Source organism: Aedes aegypti, chromosome 1 (assembly GCF_002204515.2).
Source record: "Aedes aegypti strain LVP_AGWG chromosome 1, AaegL5.0 Primary Assembly, whole genome shotgun sequence".
Taxonomy (NCBI): Eukaryota; Metazoa; Arthropoda; class Insecta; order Diptera; family Culicidae; genus Aedes; species Aedes aegypti.
This window is the reverse complement of record NC_035107.1, coordinates 253,730,959-253,750,174: the sequence shown is the minus strand read 5'-3', so window position 1 is coordinate 253,750,174 and position 19,216 is coordinate 253,730,959. Positions and strand designations below refer to the sequence as shown.

Sequence of the window (19,216 nt, the reverse complement as noted above, 5' to 3'; positions counted from 1 at the left end):
TTTTTGGATTTTTAATGGCAAAATGTTTCTAGAAATATTATAATAGAATTGCAGAGCAACATCAATGTTAATTTAAAATCAACATCTTTCGAAATAACTTGAAAAAATTGTCTTTGTTCCTAGTGCAATATCTGGTGGATTATTTCGAGGATTTCTTTTCGCATATTGGTGATACATCTTGGCAAACTTCTGATGAAAATTCAGTTGATATATCTTGCTGGCATTATTTGCGACACAACTACTGGCGGAGTTAAGGAAACATATTTTGAGTATTACTGAAGCTGTTTGTACTATGAGTCTTAGACTTTCTGCTCCCAAAATTTTTGGTGAAATCCTTGACAATTTTTTTTAAGGAATTGGTTTTTATCTTCTTCCTTAAATTTCCCGGGTATATTTTTGGTCTAAGGCATTTTATTATCCTAGTATTTATTCATTCATATTATGAGGAAACGGTATAAGATGCTCTAAATAAATTATACAAGGATCTTTCTTTGTATTTTGATGGAAGTTCTTAAGGACATCTTCGGTTTTTTCTTGTGAGAAAATTAATAAGAGAACAATATTCTGCCAGTTTTTGTGAAGAAATCTCAGACGAATTTTCCGATGTGACTTTTTAAAACATATCTGGGGAAGCGTTACCTCTTAAAATTCCAGATGGCATAGCCAAGTTATTTCACTTCTTTTTTTGAGTATTCTAGTAGAAACTTCGCTTTTCCTGTTATTTTGCATAACGTTCTATATGAGAATTAAATATAACAAGGATCTCCAGCATTTTTTATGATTTTCCACAAAGATTTCTGAAAAACTGTTTGATTAGTATTTTACTTATAGATCAATTCTGACTATTTTAAGAAAAATGCTGTTTATGAAATTTTTTTTTTGCATTTTTGAATTAGATCTGATGAATGGTGTTATTCTTGGGAAAATTATAAGTCATAAGATAATGAATTTCCACATTCAGAAATATTTAACAGAACTTTATGAAAATTGTATTATTGTTCAATTAAACTTCTAGCTTGTAGTATTTTTGCTGAACTTTTTGGATTTTTTTAATAGACTGTCTGAAAAAAAATCTTGAAGTTGTGTCAGGCAGAACTCTTTTATATTATGAGCGAGATCCACATGGATTTGGTGTTAAGATGGAAATTGGATCCGTTGTATTTTTTGACATAATTAAAGTAACTATTTATAACGAAATTTTTGGAACAATTTTCTGACTATTGAAGGGATTTTTTGTAAACAATTGTAGAAATTTTGAAATTCCTGTACATTTTCTTGAATGACCATACAAACTAGGAACTTAGGAAGCATTTCTGATACACCTCTTTTTTATAAATTTAGAAGGAATAAGTGAAAGACCATTTATGGAATTTGTGGAAGATATTTGAAAGAATGGAGAGAGGTAAAATACTGAAGGGACGATATTGAGCACGGGCATAAGCATGAGCATTGATGACCATACAATTCGTAGTTGCTACTCCGTGATTGACCAGAATAATCGAAATTGTACAAGGAACCAACAGATGGAGTTTGGGAGTAGCTTAGCATCTTCAGTGCATAATTTCTTAGCACGCCCTTGTTTTTTGTGTTTCCCCATAAAAAAAATACTTAAGTTTGAAGCATTTTATCACAGTGTCTTGATGAAACTTGGATGACGCTCTACAAAAATCCTTCATTTAGTCTGAATTTTTCTGAATTCGTACTGAATTGCAGAAATTTTTGAAAAAGTTTCAGAGGGTTTATCATAGACCAGAGAAAGTAACTTAAAGATTTTTTCATTTAATTAAAAAACGGTAAGTTGCAGGTGATGTTCTGCAAACTTGCGTAACCTGTTTGTTGAATAGCTGCGCGTTTATAGCTACGCTATCATGTTTGAGTATTAATATTAGCCCTTTAGGTAATAATCATGTTCAAAGTCCTCCGGCGCACCGCTGGTTTGGCACGTAGATCTAAAGGCAAATATTCAAAGGAATTGTCTTGTATAACTTTAAATAGTTGTTGAATTCAAAATATGTCAGAGTACATTTTCTTGGGAATATATGGGTATAAATGTTGTTCATAAACCTTCGAGAGGTCACTGTTTACGCTTGTAGATCTGAAGGTCTGTTCCACGAATTTTATAGCTAACCTAGAAAACCAAGGCAAATTAGCACACAGATGACTAGCTTTGTCAAATAAGTCCCATTTTTAGTTTTTTTTAATCAAGCTACCTAATTTCACCGTTTTTCACTTCCTTCAAATGGCCATCTTCTTTCTTCATTCGATGGCTAGAAAACATGTGTTTGCTCTTGTGAGCTTTCAAAACAATTCATAAATGGTATCATGATTCATACAAAACTTGAAACGAAGTTACAGGCACTCAAAATAGCCTATTGTTGCGCGACTCTATAGTGAGTATTAATTGTTCTTGTCAAGCTAGACCAATTTCTGATTGATTGTTTTGGGCGAATAGATCTCATTTTGTCGTTCAACTTGGCCAAAGGCACCAACTTTGTATCTAATCACTGGACTTTGATATAAGCGAATACAACACTAGCGCCTCGTTGGGAGTGTTATCTGAACTAATAATTAGGCAAATACATCTTACTTAGTTGGACACATTTGTCGTATACATCAATTTTGTATCTCGTTTCCATAATAAAATATATGCCTACGCGATCTTGTGAGAGATTTCCAAACTGATAATAATAAGGTTTAGACGACTAGGTCTCATTTAGTTCATTAACTTTGTCGTATACACCAGCTTTGTGCCGTACCTTATCACTAGACTGTGAAGTAATCGAATAAAATGTTTGTTCCCAAGCGCCATCTAGGAATTATTTTCTGTAATAATAAAGTTTTAGACATATGGGTGTCATCTAGGTGATCAACTTTCTCCAAGACACCAATTTTATACCTAACCAGTGGACTGAGATACACTCCAACCGTAGTCGTAACATGAATCAGTCGTAAAAATATCAGGGCAATAATTATGTTTTTGAGAAATGCAACGTCTAGATGTGGAAAACTGATCCAAGATATTCTGCAAAATTTAAGCATGGTCATTTAATTTTTCTGATAATAGATGGCAACACTGACAGCTCGAACGTTATCAAAAGAGCATATTACAGTCGACTCTCCAAAATTCGATATTCTATAACTCGATGGATTTTTTTGTCCCTTCAAATTATCATACATCATGCTTTTCATTAATCGATATTTATTTAACTCGATATCTCCACTGGTCGATGCCACGTATGAGGCAAATTTCCCTCCATATCTTGAATCTCTCTAAAAATAATTTCATACAAGAAAATATGGACCACTTCTTGTTTGGAAGTGAATAAAGCCTTGCAAGTTGTAACCAAAGCAAATAAAACAAGAAAATACATCAATTTGAAAAATAAATCAAAAATAATTTTTCAAAATGTTACCTATGAAAAATATTGCTTTCTAACGAAAGTGATCATAAAAACATTGGAAATACAAAAATTTGATCCTTTCATTTCAAAATTGTCTATGTTGGTATGTTCTATAACACGATAATTCTCTAAGTCGATGGTCCCATGGATATCGAGCTATGGAGAGTCGACTGTACATTGGAGTGTATTATGCATCTACTATTCAATTTTAAAGATAACGGTACCGAATGTTCAACAAAGTTAAGAGAAGAGTTGCATGCCAAACATTCGATTGGAGCACAAACGTAATTCTAGCTGGCAACACTGTTTAAGAAGAATTGGGGAAAACTAGCTGAATACAGTCAGGTATCCCATAAGAAACATGGTAGAAGGCGTTATATGAGGTCCAGCGCTAATGAGATTTCATCAATTTGGGTGTGGTGTTGTATATCTCGTAAGCGTTTAGAGATAACCCTGTACTGTCTTTGGCAAAGTTTCAGTACTCCGTACGATTTACACTCAGGAGTTCAAGAACATCCTAGTTGAGAACTTGCACCACATGAACCTTTGGGGATAAGAATGTAACCTTTGGAACATGTCATATCTCTATATCCTTAGTATTTGGAAAGTTGGTGCCTAGGGGTTCAATACCTCAAGGACTTACATGCGGAGGTGATTCAGATACGGAATCCCGCCACCAGGACTAGCGCCGCCGTGCATCAAACTTTTGTTTCGATGATATCTCAGGATCCTGATCACTTAGAAAGATGGCGTCTTCGGCGATGTTATTCAGTAGCTCAAGAGCTATCCTTATTATTATTGAGCCATTTGATTCGAGATTTTGCCACCAGATGGCACTTGTGCATATGGAATTTTTGTTTTGTAAACATATCAGGATTCTAACCACTTGGAAAGATGGTGTCTGTATTCAGAAAGTCCACTCGGGGTCATGCACAAATTACGTCACGCTCCAAGGAGGAGGAGGGGGTCTAGCCAAGCGTGACAAGCCTTACAAAATTTTCGGAGGACTCATACAAAAAGTGTAACAAAGGGGGGCGGGGGGGAGGTGTTCGAAAATGAAAGCTGAATGATTCAAAATTTCGCCACCAGGGGGTACTAGTGAAAATTTTGTTGTTCAAATCTACTTGCTAAAATAATGATTGCTTATAACTGAACAACTGAACAACCAAAAACGTAATATTTCCACATGATCAGGATTGAGATATATCCGAGAAACAGTAATTTTATGCTCACAAGCGCCGCCTGCTGGCAAAATCTCGAATCTTTTGGCTAAAATAAACATTGCCTCTGAGGTACTGTACAACTTCGCCAAAGACATAGTCCTAATAAGTCTTAATAAGATGTTGAAAAATCTGAAAAACAAAAGATTCATGCTTACTGGCGCCACGTGGAGCGAATAATCTAATCGATTGTACCTACCGACTAAAAACAGCGCTTAACTTACATCAAAACATTTCCATGTACGCCAATTTTGTACTGAACAACTTCACCGATGACGGCATTTTATGATACAGAGAAATCTTCAAAACAAAAGTTTCACCGCCAAATGACAAACCTTGAGCTACTGGACAACTTTGACAAAGCTTTTATATTTATAACTGGTCAGGATTCTGAGATATCCTTAAAACAAAAGTTTCATATTCGCTAGTGCCGCTCGGTGGCATTATTTTGAATTGTATGGCTCAAACAAGTTGTCAATGGCTTAACCGTTCTATGTAATCATGATCCTAAGATATTTGCAAAACAATAGTTTGTTGCTCACTAGCGCAATCTATTGGTAAAATCTCGAATCTCTTTGCTAGAATAATGATAGCCCTTGACTGCCCATAACTGCATAACAGTCACATTAGACATTTTTGACAAATTGGAGTTAATACCATGGAGAGTCATCAAACGATAAATACTTTCGATCAACTTAATGAAATCTATGAGATTGTTCTAGAAAATTCGAAAAAAATACCAAGTTGTTTTGTCACATTGGTAATTATAACCGCATAACAGTCACATTGAGATTATAAATGTACCTCGTAATGTGATAGCAATGAAATTTCGATTAGAATTATTTTCTGTCTATTCACCTAGTATGCGACATGAGTTGTACAAAATATCAGCCTCAAATAAGCACTTTTGAGTTCCAGGTAATTTTTTGAAATTTTAGTGTCCTTCCATACTGCAATAAAAATGCACACTTGGTACTCCATTTACTCAATGCCTACTTTTGTCGAATGTTACAAATATGCAGCTATGGGCAGTTGAGCTCTTGAACAATTTCCCAAAGAAGCCACAAAAGTTTCATGCTCACTAGCGCCGCCTGGTGGCAAAATCACAAATCTCTTGGCTGAAAAAATGATAGTTCTAGAAATAATAATAGTTCTTGAGCTACTGACGCTACTCACTAGCGCCACCTGGTGGCACAATTCCGAATCTCATGGCTTTATAACGATAGCGCTTGAGCTGTTGAACAACTTTGCCGAATACGCCATCTTTCTAAGTAGTCAGGATTCTTAGATATCAGAAAAACAAAATATTGATGCTCAATAGCGCCGCCTAGTGGCCGAATAGCGCATCTCACGTTAGCACTTTATCTACTGAATAGTTTTGCTGAATATCATGAGCCTTTATTTAGATTACTTTTAAGATTTTCATCATTTCTAAAAAACGTTCGATAATCTAAATCTCGGACAGAAAAACCTGGTCGTAAAAGAGAACCGTCGTTGAAGAACTGGAGTCTATGCACACCTGGTGAGTGAATTCTTAAATAAAAAACTCACCAAATAGAAGCACTTTGAGTTGAGTTGAAATAAGATTTGTTATTTGTTACACATTTTTATATTGCTTTGTTGTTATGGTCAGACATGAGTTACTGTCAATCTACAAAACCTCATACATTGTGAATTTCTAGAGTGAGAATTCCGTTTACGCAACACAAATTCCATATACGTAATGATTCCATTTACGAAATATTATACTCAGGTTACCAGACCTATTATGTAAATGGAGGTTAAATGTTTGAATGCCATATATTTTAGATATAATACCAGCCCTTTCCAAAGGATAACAAATATTACATTACCCTCAACCAACACTTACCATCTGGATCCAAACTCAATTTGGATCCCCTTTTCCACTTGAACCCATATTCAGAATTATGAGCACGTTCGTTTGCACCCCTCCATTCGCCTCGAATAAAATCTATTTTTGAACTCATATTCCAATAAACGTACGCTTTAATTTTCCAGCCCTCAACGTAAGTTCTCCCGCAATATGTGCATTTAAATAGAAGCCCATCGACCCACTCTCGACTCATATAATCGTTTAAATAAAAATCACAAGCAGCAGAAAAAACTCACCTCATTGAAATTCAAGCAGTCTCGCTCATTTGGACAACGTTGTCCTAGAAGGAATGCTCCATGCTATCACATCATCCACGTGAGCTTTCTTCGATTCGTATTCTTCACCCACTTTCCGTTTCACACAATCACTTTCACACGTTCATTTAGTTTCACACACACACACAGACATCTTTGGGCTGCCAGGAAAAAAAGCTTTTCTCGGTCACGGTTCGTGTTGCTCGATTCTGGAAAATCCTGCGAAAGAGAAATGGGGAGAAACGAAGCGGACGTTATTAGAATTTCCAATTGGCAAACACGAATGTGCAGGCGAGAAGGTTGGTATGTAGGTTAGGTAAGTGTTCCTTGCCTGGAGAATGTGAGGCCACGGAAGCAGATAGTGGAAAACATGGAACCGGAGATTTACATTCAGCATTCCGGTCTGGTCGCCGTTCCGTGCCGGATATGGAGGTCGAAAACCCTCGCGTGAATATAATGCTCAGGTACGTACTAGGTGATGCAGGTCACATGGTTTCTGGGTACCTTCCAACTCAGATTGGTGGCAAATCTTTTAAATCTAAAAATACTTTTTTTTAAATTTCACAATGGATATTCAGAAATGGAAACGTTTTCTTTGCATGAAATCTTTCAATACAAACGTCTTTCTTAAAGTATACAATGGCTAATTTATTCTGTCTGTTCTGATTTTTTTGTCTATTCTGTCTGTTCTCTGTATGTTCTTTGACTGTTCTCTGTCTGTTCTTTGTCTGTTCTATAACTGTTCTCTGTATGTCTCTGTTTGTTTTGATTGTTTTGACTGTTTCTGTCTGTTCTGTCTGTTCTCTGTCTGTTTTCTAACTGTTCTCTGTATGTTCTTGTCTTTTCTCTGTTCTGCTCTGTCTGTTCTCTTTCAGTTCTTTATCTATTATCTGTCTGTTCTCCGTCTGTTCTCTGTCTGTTCTTTGTCTGTTCTCTGTCTGTTCTCCGTCTGTTCTCTGTCTGTTCTCTGTCTGTTCTCTGTCTGTTCTCCCTTCTGTCTGTTCCCTGTTCTGTTCTCTGTCTGTTTTTTTGTCTGTTCTCTGTCTGTTCTCGGTCTATTCTCTATTTGTGCTGATTGTTTTCTCTGTTCTGTCTGTTCAGTCTTTTCTGTATGTTTTGTCTGTTCTGTCTGTACTCTGTCTTTTCTGTCTGTTCTGTCTGTTTCTCTTCTGTTCTCTTCTGTTCTCTTCTGTTCTTCTACTTCTCTTCTGTTCTCTTCTGTTCTCTTCTGTCCTCTTCTTGTTTTCTTCTGTTCTCTTCTGTTCTCTGTCTGTTCTGTCTATCTTTGTCTGTTCTCTACCTGTTCTCTGTCTGTTCTCGGTTATGTTCCCTGTTCTGTCTTTTCTCTCGCAGTTCTACATCTATTTCCTGTCTGTTCTCCGTCTATTCTCTGTCTGTGTTCTGTCTGCCTTCTGTCTGTTTTCTGTCTATTCTCTGTCTGTTCTCTGTCTCTTCTCTGTCTGTCCTCTGTCTCTTCTCTGTCTGTTCTCTGTCTGTTCTCCGTTCTGTTCTGACTTTTCTTTGCAGTTCTCAATCTATTTTCTGTCTGTTTTCTGTCTGTTCTTTGTCTGTTTTCTGTCTGTTGTTTGTCTGTTCTCTGTCTTTTTCTCGGTCTGTCCTGTCTGTTTTGTTTTCGAAAGGTATCAAAAGTAACAACAGTATATCACAAATTATGAGTTTCATATTCAAAATAAAAATAAAAATATCAAAAGAATTTGGAGGTTGAGATGTGAAGTAGCTTAACTCCGTCCTAACTACAACTCTCACCGGTTCCAAATAATCCCAAAGCAAAACCAAAGAAACGCCCGAGTGCTGCGTGTCTGTGTACGACAACAAACCCCAAACCCACACACACTCCCACTTATTGGAAAACCAATTTCGAGCCGATTGTTGTGAAAATTTGCAAATTCATCAGTTTCTCCGCACCGATGGTTTTTTCTCTCTGCGTTTCTACCGGGGGGGAAAACTCGAAATCCATTTGCTCTGTTACCCACTTGTCGACTGTCACAGACACGCATACCGACTTGTTTCCGGTTTTTAGCAATTCACAACATTCCCACAGTAGAGGAATGTGGAACGATGGGGGAAGGACCCGTTTCGAGTTACGTGGTGCGGCATTGGAAGGATCGAAGATATCGCATAAATGAGAAATCAAGTGCCGACGAGAGAATATTCTGCGTTGGAGGGAAAAAAGATTCATTAATTCCGGCTTATCCTCTCAGGGCTGGATCGTTTAGTGGTAGTTCTTCGGGTCGGTGATTTTCCGGGGGATCATGTGTGAAAAACGTATGTCGGGTCGTCATCGTCGGTCTCCGGGTCGGGTGTGTCATTGGATGCCTATTGAATTCCGGTTTTAATCCGGGAAATGAGACATCCGGCGAGACGGGGGCCGTTGTTGTACGTCGTTTTCCATTTCCAGCAGAAGAATGACACCCGGATAACGGTCGGAATAATAATTTTTGTTCTTCAATATATTGCTTCCTGGAGTGCGTGGGTGTGAGTATGAGTTGTTTGTATGTGTTTAGGCTGGAATGCTGCCTCTCGTCGGATCACGTTTTCGATTAGGGCCGTACAGCTTGCGTCATGTTGGACTTAGACGGATTAGGAAAAAAACTACAATAATGTGTACAAACTAGCTTGTCCGGTGAGGTTGTTTCGATGTCAGGGGAATCCATATTGACGAAAACAGCAGAATCTGATAAATTTTCAAGGAACTAAAGTCAAAACTTCTGTTAGTTTCATAATTAAACAGCATTTTATTATAGGAGACCACTTTCACGATACCACTTTTATGACTTCCATTTCAAAATCTAATCATCCAGTTGTCGCATAATCGAATTTCCATTATTTTATAACCACTGTTGATCACTTTATGGCTGCGTATTTTTTAAAATAATGCTCCATTATAGAATCCCATTCAAAGACCCTCCCTTTTCATCAGTACAATCCGCTCCACCAAACAGCAAAACACCATATTCAATCTCTGGAAATACGCTGGAAAAGGTCCTCGGTAAATCTGAAACCACTGACTGTCACCGAGATAGAGAGCGAGATAGACGGTTGGGGACACGCCGTAAAATGGAAATCTTAGCTGAACCCACGCGTGTAAATTGCGAGTAAAAATGCTTTTATGACGCTGGGGTGAATGTCCTTTAAACCTCAAGGGGACTAAAGAGGGGCGGGGGGTTTGGTTGAAATGAACAGAACATTAACTGAACGAAGAAGTTCGAGAGCAGCATGAGATGGTGGTGGAGCTGTTTCTAATAAAGTGTCGGTTTATGGCTACTCAGCTGTGAAACCACTTAGACATAGACATTGGTTTTTTTTATGCACGTCTGATACCTTTTAATGGATGGTGTTGTGGTTTTTTTATTTTCTAGGAATCAAAGATGATATGAGTACGAGAATGGAGGAATTATGTTAGAGAGTTACAGTTGAAAAATCGTTGACAACAGAATGAGTTTTCAATTGCATTTTGGGATAAAATTGTCAATGTGATTCTAGTCATTGACACTGAAAAAAGTTGATTTCCAAAGTGTTCAATAAATATTTTTTTGGTGTGACACCCGATTCTGTTTTTACACGGCGGATGCGTACCGTGTAAAAAAAAGTTTTCAAAATTTCAAAAACCGTGTAACACCATTTCTCGACGTTTCGTCCATAAATAAAGTTTTTGCGGAAAAAATGTATGGAAATACATGTTTTTAAAATATATGTCGTCTAAGGAGTTCCTAAAGTTTGTTCTGAAAATGACGCAAAACCTCTAAACTCCAAATATGAATTTGCTGGTGGGGATTATTTATTATACAAATTGGGCCGAAGGGTCTCAGATTTTCATGAAACTTTTTCCACAGGCAGGGCTCATGGATATATGTATAAAAAAAATGATAAAAATTCAGGGGTCGCCTATTTTTCCAGAAAACTCAGGTGGAAATTTTTTGTTTTCCCTTGACACTACTTACTTTGAAAAATCATAACTCAAGAACGAAGCATCGTAGAAACAAAGTTTTTATATGAAAATTTAAGCAAATTTTCTCAAAAACCCAAAAAAAACTATGAACTGGAAAAAGTTTTCCACAAAATTTTCCACCGTTGGGAAAATTCGTAAAGAAAAGCCGGAAAAAGCTATGCCCGAACTCGAGGAAAATTTTCAAAAAAATATTTTCGAGAAGGTAATTTTATAAGCTTTAATCACTGAAATTTTTGGAATGCACTTTTTTTTCGTTTTTGAGTTATGGCCAATTTTGTGAAAAATGTCCAGATGTGCCATATAAGACTTTTCTTTGAAAAATCATAACTTAAGAACGAAACATTGTAGAAACAAAGTTTTTATATGAAAATTAAAGCAAATTTTCTCAAAAATCCAAAAAAAATATGAACTGGAAAAAGTTTTCCACAAAATTTTCCACCGTTAGGGAAATTAATAAAGAAAAGCTGGAAAATCTATGCCCGAACTCGCGGAAATTTTTATTAAAATATTTTTGAGAAGGAAACTTTTTAAACTTAAATTCTAGTAACTTTTAGGATGTACATTTTTTTTGTTCCTGAGTTATGGTCAATTTTGTGAAAAATGACCATAGTAGCCTTTTCTTTGAAAACCCATATTTCAATCGAAACATCAGAAAAACAAGGTTTTTTTTATCAAAGCAATTGCAAACTTTCTAAAAGATCTGAAAGAAACGATATGGGATTGGTTTTAATGAAGTATAAGTCGGATTGGATTATATTTTTCATGAAACATTACACCGTTAAGCAACGCTGAAAAAACTGTTTCTTTTCCATTCCAAGGGATTCTTTCTTTTCTATGGAACAAATAAGATTCTTTTTACATTTTTCTTTAATTTTATTTATTCAATTATTCAGTACATAACTTACATTTTATCTTAAAACTATCTATTTTTTCAACCAAGAAGATTGCCTTGGTTGCTACCACCAGAAGATTTTCGTTTCTTTGTAGTATTTAGAACAAAGCATGCTGTATTTTCTTGGTTTGCATGTGCATCTGAGAATTCACTCGCAAAAATGCTTCATTCGTCTTTTGGAATAAATGAATGATATTTCTATTCTATTCTATCTTTATTAACGAGATTTTTAGCCCTGGACTAGTTTATCTCGGGACCAACGGCTTTACTTCCCTTCCGAAGGAAGTCATCACTGAAATTTTTAGTGACTATCTCGGGGATGGGATTCGATCCCAGGTCCTCGGCGTGAGAGGCGTGTGTTCTAACCACTACACCAGGTCCGTCCCCTCTTATGAATGATATTTTTTTGTTCCAGGAATTGGAACAAGGTTAGAAAATCTCTCCTGAAGTAATTTTTCAGCCTCTGAATAGTCATTTTCAGTTGCATAGATGAAATCCCAATCTTTTTTAAATTGATCTTTCACCTTTTGCGACACAGCCCAGTCAAAAAAATTGTTTGGCGTTATTAATTTCCGCTGACTTTCTAATACTAGCATCTCTAGCCATTCGCTTAATATTGCCACCGATACCATCACATGGACCTTTTCCATGTGAGGTTGGGAAAAAGTGCCATTCTGCTCTAATTTTAAAATCATTTTCATGGTTGCTTACATTTTTGAAATTTGATTTATTTTTGTACTGCTCTCCGCAACCATCAGAAAGATAAATGATTTTTTCAAGCTCAGGAAATTTATTTTTCAATCTTGAAATTAGTTTTGTTTGAAAGCATAAACTGATGTCGTGTTATGCTTTTTTATGTCAGCAATTACAACAAAATTTAAGACTTTGATCGAAAATTTGTCTTTGTAATAAATTACAAATGGATGTATTGTTACTTGAGGTCGTACAAAGTAATGGCTTTGAATGGAAACTTGTATCACGCACGAATAATTTTCTGCGAAATCTATCTGGCACATTATTTCTTTGTTTTCAACTAGTGATTCCTTTTTAACTCTTATAAATTTATTTTGTTTATCTACTTTGAATTGATGCACAAGAAACTTCTCTGTAAGATTTTTCAAGTTTTCTATAAAATCATTTACATTTTCTTCTTTGTTGATAATTTCACAACGAGGAGAAATAATCCAAAAACAATAATTAACTTCTTCAACGTTGTTTTCATCTAAGCGATTGGCAACAAAATCTAATTTCTTTAATTTACAATCCTCACAGGACCTCAAGTAACAATCATCTGTACTATCTGGACATATCATTTGACTAGTCCAAAAAGGTGTTAAGTTTTTTTTTTCTGTATTATGAACTTCAAAGCAATTAGTTTTTTCAATGCATCAACCATGAATTTCATATTCTCATGTATCATGCAAACACAAACATTCAAGGCCGATGAATCCTTTGTATAAACACATTGTTTTGGTTTAAGTTTCCAGAACGATGTGAATGAGACAGATTCCTGTTCACTCTTACAGGTTTCCAAATATTGTTTATATAAAGTATCCAAAGGGTCAAGCAAAAGGCGTTTTTGAACATTTTGGCGCACTCCATTGGGTAACGTAATAGATATGGGTATCTTTCAAGCCAGGAAGTGGCCGACTGATATCATCCCTTAGGTAAAAATTTGAAACTATGTCTTGGACATCTGATCCATGCGAGGGTCGTCCTACTGTTGAAAGTGGTTGAATCCCTAAATTGTATTTTTTTTGATTCAGTTATAACGTGTTGAGACACGTCAAATGAGCTTTAACTTTGGCATATGATCAATTCCTAGGAAGTTATTTTAGAAGTTCAATTTGCTTGTCAGGTTCGGCTTTTGTAACAGCTGAGTTCAAATTTAATAAAACGGAATTAAAACCCTCTGTAACATCGACAATATTAGGCGGAAACCAAGTCTTTATTTTACTCAAAATTTGATTGAACATTTCGTCCATAGAAGCATTGCGATAGTTACTACTAGAAGCATCCAAACGTGAAGATTTTACTTGAAAAGAAATTTCCAAGAATTTAGCAAGCTCTTGTATTTTTGTACATTATTTATAGAACCAACTGACTCACCAGAGGAAGGAGTTTCCTTTGGCGACGCCAACGAAGATAGTGGTGAAACTTGTTTCTCAAACGCCATTACTTCTGGAAGATCCGTTACGAGAGCCTTCTGGTCACCGGTAATGGAGCACTTCACGCAAATTTTCATCTTTTCCGTAATCCACCGAACTCCATTCGAATGAAGCTTACTGATGAGGCCTTGGCTGATCGATCGTTGAATTGTCCTTACTGATTTGTGGCCGTCCAGTCCGAAGGGGTTACAGCATAAAGAATTGTATTCGTAATATTGAACTTTGTCCATTTCAACAGCTTGGGGAAAACTTTTTTCACTTTACAAAAAATAATAACGAGGAATATACAGCTGATAGACAACACTTGCACTTTCTCACTGTTCTTTGTTAGTTTTTGGTAAACTTATGATTCTCAAGCCATTTCAACGCTTTAAACTTGAATTGGTAAATACCTATTTGTCATATTGTCTACCCATTTATTTAACTGTCAATTTGTAGTTACCTAACAGGAAAAAATTGCCTACATTCTGATTGAAGGAAACTTTGTTTCTATGTAGTTTCGTTCTTAAGAAATTTTGTTTTATGAACTTATAAATTTGTAAATATATGGTTCAAACAGCTCATCCTAGCAATATTTGATCATGTTTTAGGAACGAAAAATGAGCGTATTTAAAAATATTGTAGGATTGGATCTTATTGATCGCTCTTTTCAAATATACTTTGTTTGAAAGCTGGAATAGCTAATCGGGTTTTCATCATTTGTTTTCATAAACAGTGAAAAATGTCCTGGGAAATTGATTCCATTTCAAAAATTTCATATTTTTGAGATAATTTGAATCCGGTTCGACAAGTCATGATGAGTCTTGAGTCATGATTTTAAACGAAAAGGCATGTATGGCAAATCTTTGCATTTTTTACAAAATTGACCATAGATCAGGAACTAAAGAAAAGTACATCCTAAAAGTTACCAGAATTAAAGTTTATAAAGTTTCTTTCTTAAAAATATTTTTATTAAAAAATTTCCGCGAGTTCGGGCATAGATTTTCCAGCTTTTCTTTATGAATTTCCCCAACGGTGGAAAATTTTGTAGAAAACTTTTTCCAGTTCATATTTTTTTTGGAATTTCTGAGAAAATTTGCTTAAATTTTCATATAAAAACTTTGTTTCTACAATGTTTCGTTCTGGAGTTATGATTTTTCAAAGAAAAGTCTTATATGGCACATCTGGACATTTTTCACAAAATTGGCCATAACTCAAAAACGAAAAAAAAGTGCATTTCAAAAATTTCAGTGATTAAGGCTTATAAAATTAACTTCTCGAAAATATTTTTTTGAAAATTTTCCACGAGTTGAAGCATAGTTTTTCCGGCTTTTTTTTACGAATTTTCCCAACGGTGGAAAATTTTGTGGAAAACTTTTTCCAGTTCATATTTTTGAGAATTTTGCTTAAATTTTCATATAAAACTTTGTTTCTACGATGCTTCGTTCTTGAGTTATGATTTTTCAAAGTAAGTAGTGTCAAGGGAAAACAAAAAATTTCCACCTGAGTTTTCCGGAAAAATAGGCGACCCTGAATTTTTCTCAATTTTTTTTATTCATATATCCCCATATATGAGCCCTGCCTGTAGAAAAAGTTTCATGAAAATCTGAGACCCTTCGGCCCAAACCCGTACGGTAATAAAAAAAAAACCCTGGTCTAAGATACACGGAGAAATGAGGTCAAGTCTTACTAAAACTCGTATTTTTCAACAAATTTATTTCTCAATTTGTAATTCAACACACACTGTGCCTTCTGATAACAAGCTTCCAAAAGTACCCATTTCTTGAAATTCTAATAACAGCTTTAAGGATCCCACAAGGAAATATTTGAAAGAATCCTTCTATTTTTAATTTAAGAATTCTTACAGAGATTAGACCTGTTTATTTTTCTCAACATAAATAAATTCCTCCTTTTGAAGTACTCTAACGATTCCTCATCTTCTGATAGAATTTCTTACAGCAGGATTTGTCCTAGATTTTTTTCTTTGCTTACTACAGTTTTTTTTTCTAATAGTTAACTCTAGACTCAAGAAATTTTTCCTATCAATCCTTTATTTCCGAAGATTTTTTTTCAATCTTCCTTTCAATCAATCCCTCGGGACCAACGGCTTCACTTCCCTTCCGAAGAAAGTCATCACTATGACCCCGTGCGTCATGGAACGGGATTCGATCCAGGTCCTCGGCGTGAGAGGTATATGTTCTAGCCATTATGTCTGTTTCTATTTTTAAAGATACCTACTGGTGGGGCGCCTGGTTGCCTCAAGGGCAATAGTCAGGGGTTGGTCTTTCAGCAAGAAGGAAAATGGGATATTTCACTGCTAAAGACGTTCACTAACTTGATCCTTTTCAAGGTCGATTGAAACTGTATGCTGCAGCGTTCCAGAGCACCCATGTTAATAGCCCTAAACGGTTGTTTGTATCCTTCTAGAACACGTCGATATCTAGATGATTGACTTCTTATGTACATCGGGTGGATGACTATCTCATGTACATAATATCAAATTTAAATTTCTTCCCAGTTGCTATGATTCGTTGATGCTGATGGAAATTTTGCGCAACGTGTCAAAAGGACCTACCCAATATTGAGAGGCTCTCTTTGTTTACTTTCTTATTAATCCATGACTGAGTCACATTTACCTCTCGTGTTGCGTTTTTTTTTGTATGAAACGCTAGTCAAGGAAATTGCCTTTCCATCTATAGTGAAAAGCTTCCCAAAAGCTTCAGTATACCACTTTTATAATCGGAAGAGAGCGAGAGAGGAGAGAAACTCTCATTTGTAGATATGTCCTTAAGTAATGTTATTTGTTTTAACTTGGTTGTAACCATTATGGTCATTCGCCCTTTCAAATACTAGATTTCATTAAAACAACACACTATCTTTAAATATGTTCAAACCGCTAAGGTATTCCCAATTCTTTCATGGAATTTCATACACCATTTAGAAGTTCATCTAAAAACCCTTCCATAAATCCCCCTTTTTTAAACTTGAATCAAAAGTTTTCCACATATCTTCTGTTTTTCTTCTAAAATTGACACCAGCAAACATCGAGCGATTTTTACAGGATTTGTATTTTGGTATTTTCTACCAGGATTTTTTCTTGAAGACATGCATCTTGAACTTTTCAACTTTAATAATGTTTTCTCCAAGAACTTCAGGATATCTTCACAGACTTTAGTAGATATTATTTCAAATATCCCTTCAGTTTTTTTTCCCTTGATGCGTCCTAAGCGTTCTTTTAAGAATTCTCCAAGAAATTATACAGGTCGGACTCGATTATCAGTAGTATCGATTTTTCTTATCATTCCGGATAATCGAATCCGCCGGATAATCGAATCACTAAGAAAAAAAAAATAAATCTTTGGTCTTTATTTATATGATGCGGTGACGTAGCAAGAAATTTTATCTAGGAACAGTAGGGGTCTTTCTAAGAAAAAAATTTATTTGAGCGGCATACACAAAAAAACATTTTTTCAAACCCCCATTTTCTTAAATACGTTCTAAACTGCAAAACCATAAAAATTGTATATTACAATACCAAATTATCTCAGATTTATGCATAAAAATTGAAAAAAAGAACATCAAAAAACAAATTCCGGATAATCGAATCCCGGATAATCGATTTCCCGGATAATCGAGTCCCCGGATAATCGAGTCCGACCTGTACCAAGAATGACACTCCAAATTCCTTCAACAATTCTATCATGAAATCGTTAAAGGCTTTTACCTGCTTGAGCTACAGAGAAATTATCCAGGAACTTTTAGTATGAATTTCCAAATATTACTCCGATAGTTCGCCAGGAACCTTTATCATTACTAAATATTTTCGAATCTATCTCATAGCATAGCATAGCATATAATATATGCAGCTGTACAAATCATTAAGCTAAGCGACATTAATTTAACGACCTTTCCATTGCTATGGAAGGGAAGGAATGTTAGTTCAATGTCTACTTAAGAAGATACAGGGTTCCCATATAATCTCCATAGACGATACGGGATATGATTATTGTGTTAGTTGAGTAGGATAAGCTAGATTTGGCAATCTAGGACACGATATATTTTTTAGTTATCTTGTTGTTCTAGATAAGTTTTGAAAAGGAACTTACTATTTATGCTATGGAAATAAAATATACGCAATAAAAAGAAAAAATAAAACAAATTCAAAGACACCAAACAATGAACCGAAAACGATTGATCCTACATTTCTGTAAAAGCGAGTGAAAGTAGCATAGCATTAAGCTCTCAATTGTTTCTCAAAATCTTTCATGCAGCCTCACTTGAATTTATCTTCAATTTATTTAATTCAAATCCAACACTTCTTGCTTGAATTTTTCAGGAACTTCGGAACCATTTAATCAGCATTTATTATTTGAAAATGTGTCCTGTTCATTCAAAGGTTCTCGAAGGATTTAACTAGTTTTCGATTCATTTCGGCAATTTCATTTAAAATTAATGAAAATCAATCAATCATCAATCAATGCATCAATCTCAAAATGTTTAAAAAATGTCCATATTGTTCGCCATTCTAGAGGGAAGCTAGAGAGGAGGGGTATTTCAGGGAAAAATGATTACGAATTTCTAACTTTTATTCTCTCAGGATTACTCATGATTACATGAGGAACGCTTTTAGATTGTTCACGTGCACAATGAAAGACTGACAACCAGTGAATGAAATTATCGCAGAAATGAGACGAAAACAGGCATTTTTCAAGCAAACCGACAATTCGTTGCCGCCTTTATCTGGGAAAAACAGATTTCGTGAACTGTTATAATTGTTGATCATAGTACCGACGATAAGTCAAAATCGATCCGATCATTCCCACTGATCCACCTTTATTGGCTCTAAACTTATCGCAATAATTACCACAAGGTAAATAATGAAAATTGTTGCCACCGACTGGATGCGAACCCATGTCCATGGACAAAAACGATTTCACTGCGCGGACCATAATAACACGACCATGTTAGCTGAACGAATACAGAGAGAAATTTGGTATATAAAAGCAACAAGCAACAAGGGGCCCAGATAGCCGTAGCAGTAAACGCGCAGCTATTCAGCATGACCATGCTGAGGGTCGTGGGTTCGAATCCCGCTGGTCGAGGATCTTTTCGTAATGGAAATTTTCTCGATTCCCAGGGCATAGAGTATCTTCGTACCTGCCACACGATATACACATGTAAAAATTGTCAATCGGCAAAGAAAGCTCTCAGTTAATAACTGTGGAAGTGCTCATAAGAACACTAATCTGAGAAGCAGGCTTTGTCCCAGTTGGGACGTAACGCCACAAAGAAGAAGAAGAAGAAGAAGAAAAGCAACAAGCGGAAGCGAGGACACTCAAAACGATGGAACAAAGAGTAGAAAAGGGGATAGCCAATTTAAAATAAATTCACTGCTGCAGATATCGTGATAACATACTTTCGCAGTACTGGACGGGTTT

General features: G+C 35.7%; 1 protein-coding gene across 7 annotated transcripts in view; it reads right to left on the bottom strand.

Annotated features, from left to right (window-relative positions):
* LOC5576740 (leucine-rich repeat-containing protein 24) overlaps positions 1-19,216 on the bottom strand; it is an 826,320-nt gene that overhangs the window by 278,577 nt on the left and 528,527 nt on the right. For all 7 annotated transcript variants that reach the window (XM_021837549.1, XM_021837550.1, XM_021837551.1 and 4 more), the window contains exon 3: positions 6,752-6,988. The gene's annotated coding sequence lies outside the window, so the exon portion shown is untranslated. The remainder of the gene's footprint in view (positions 1-6,751; positions 6,989-19,216) is intronic.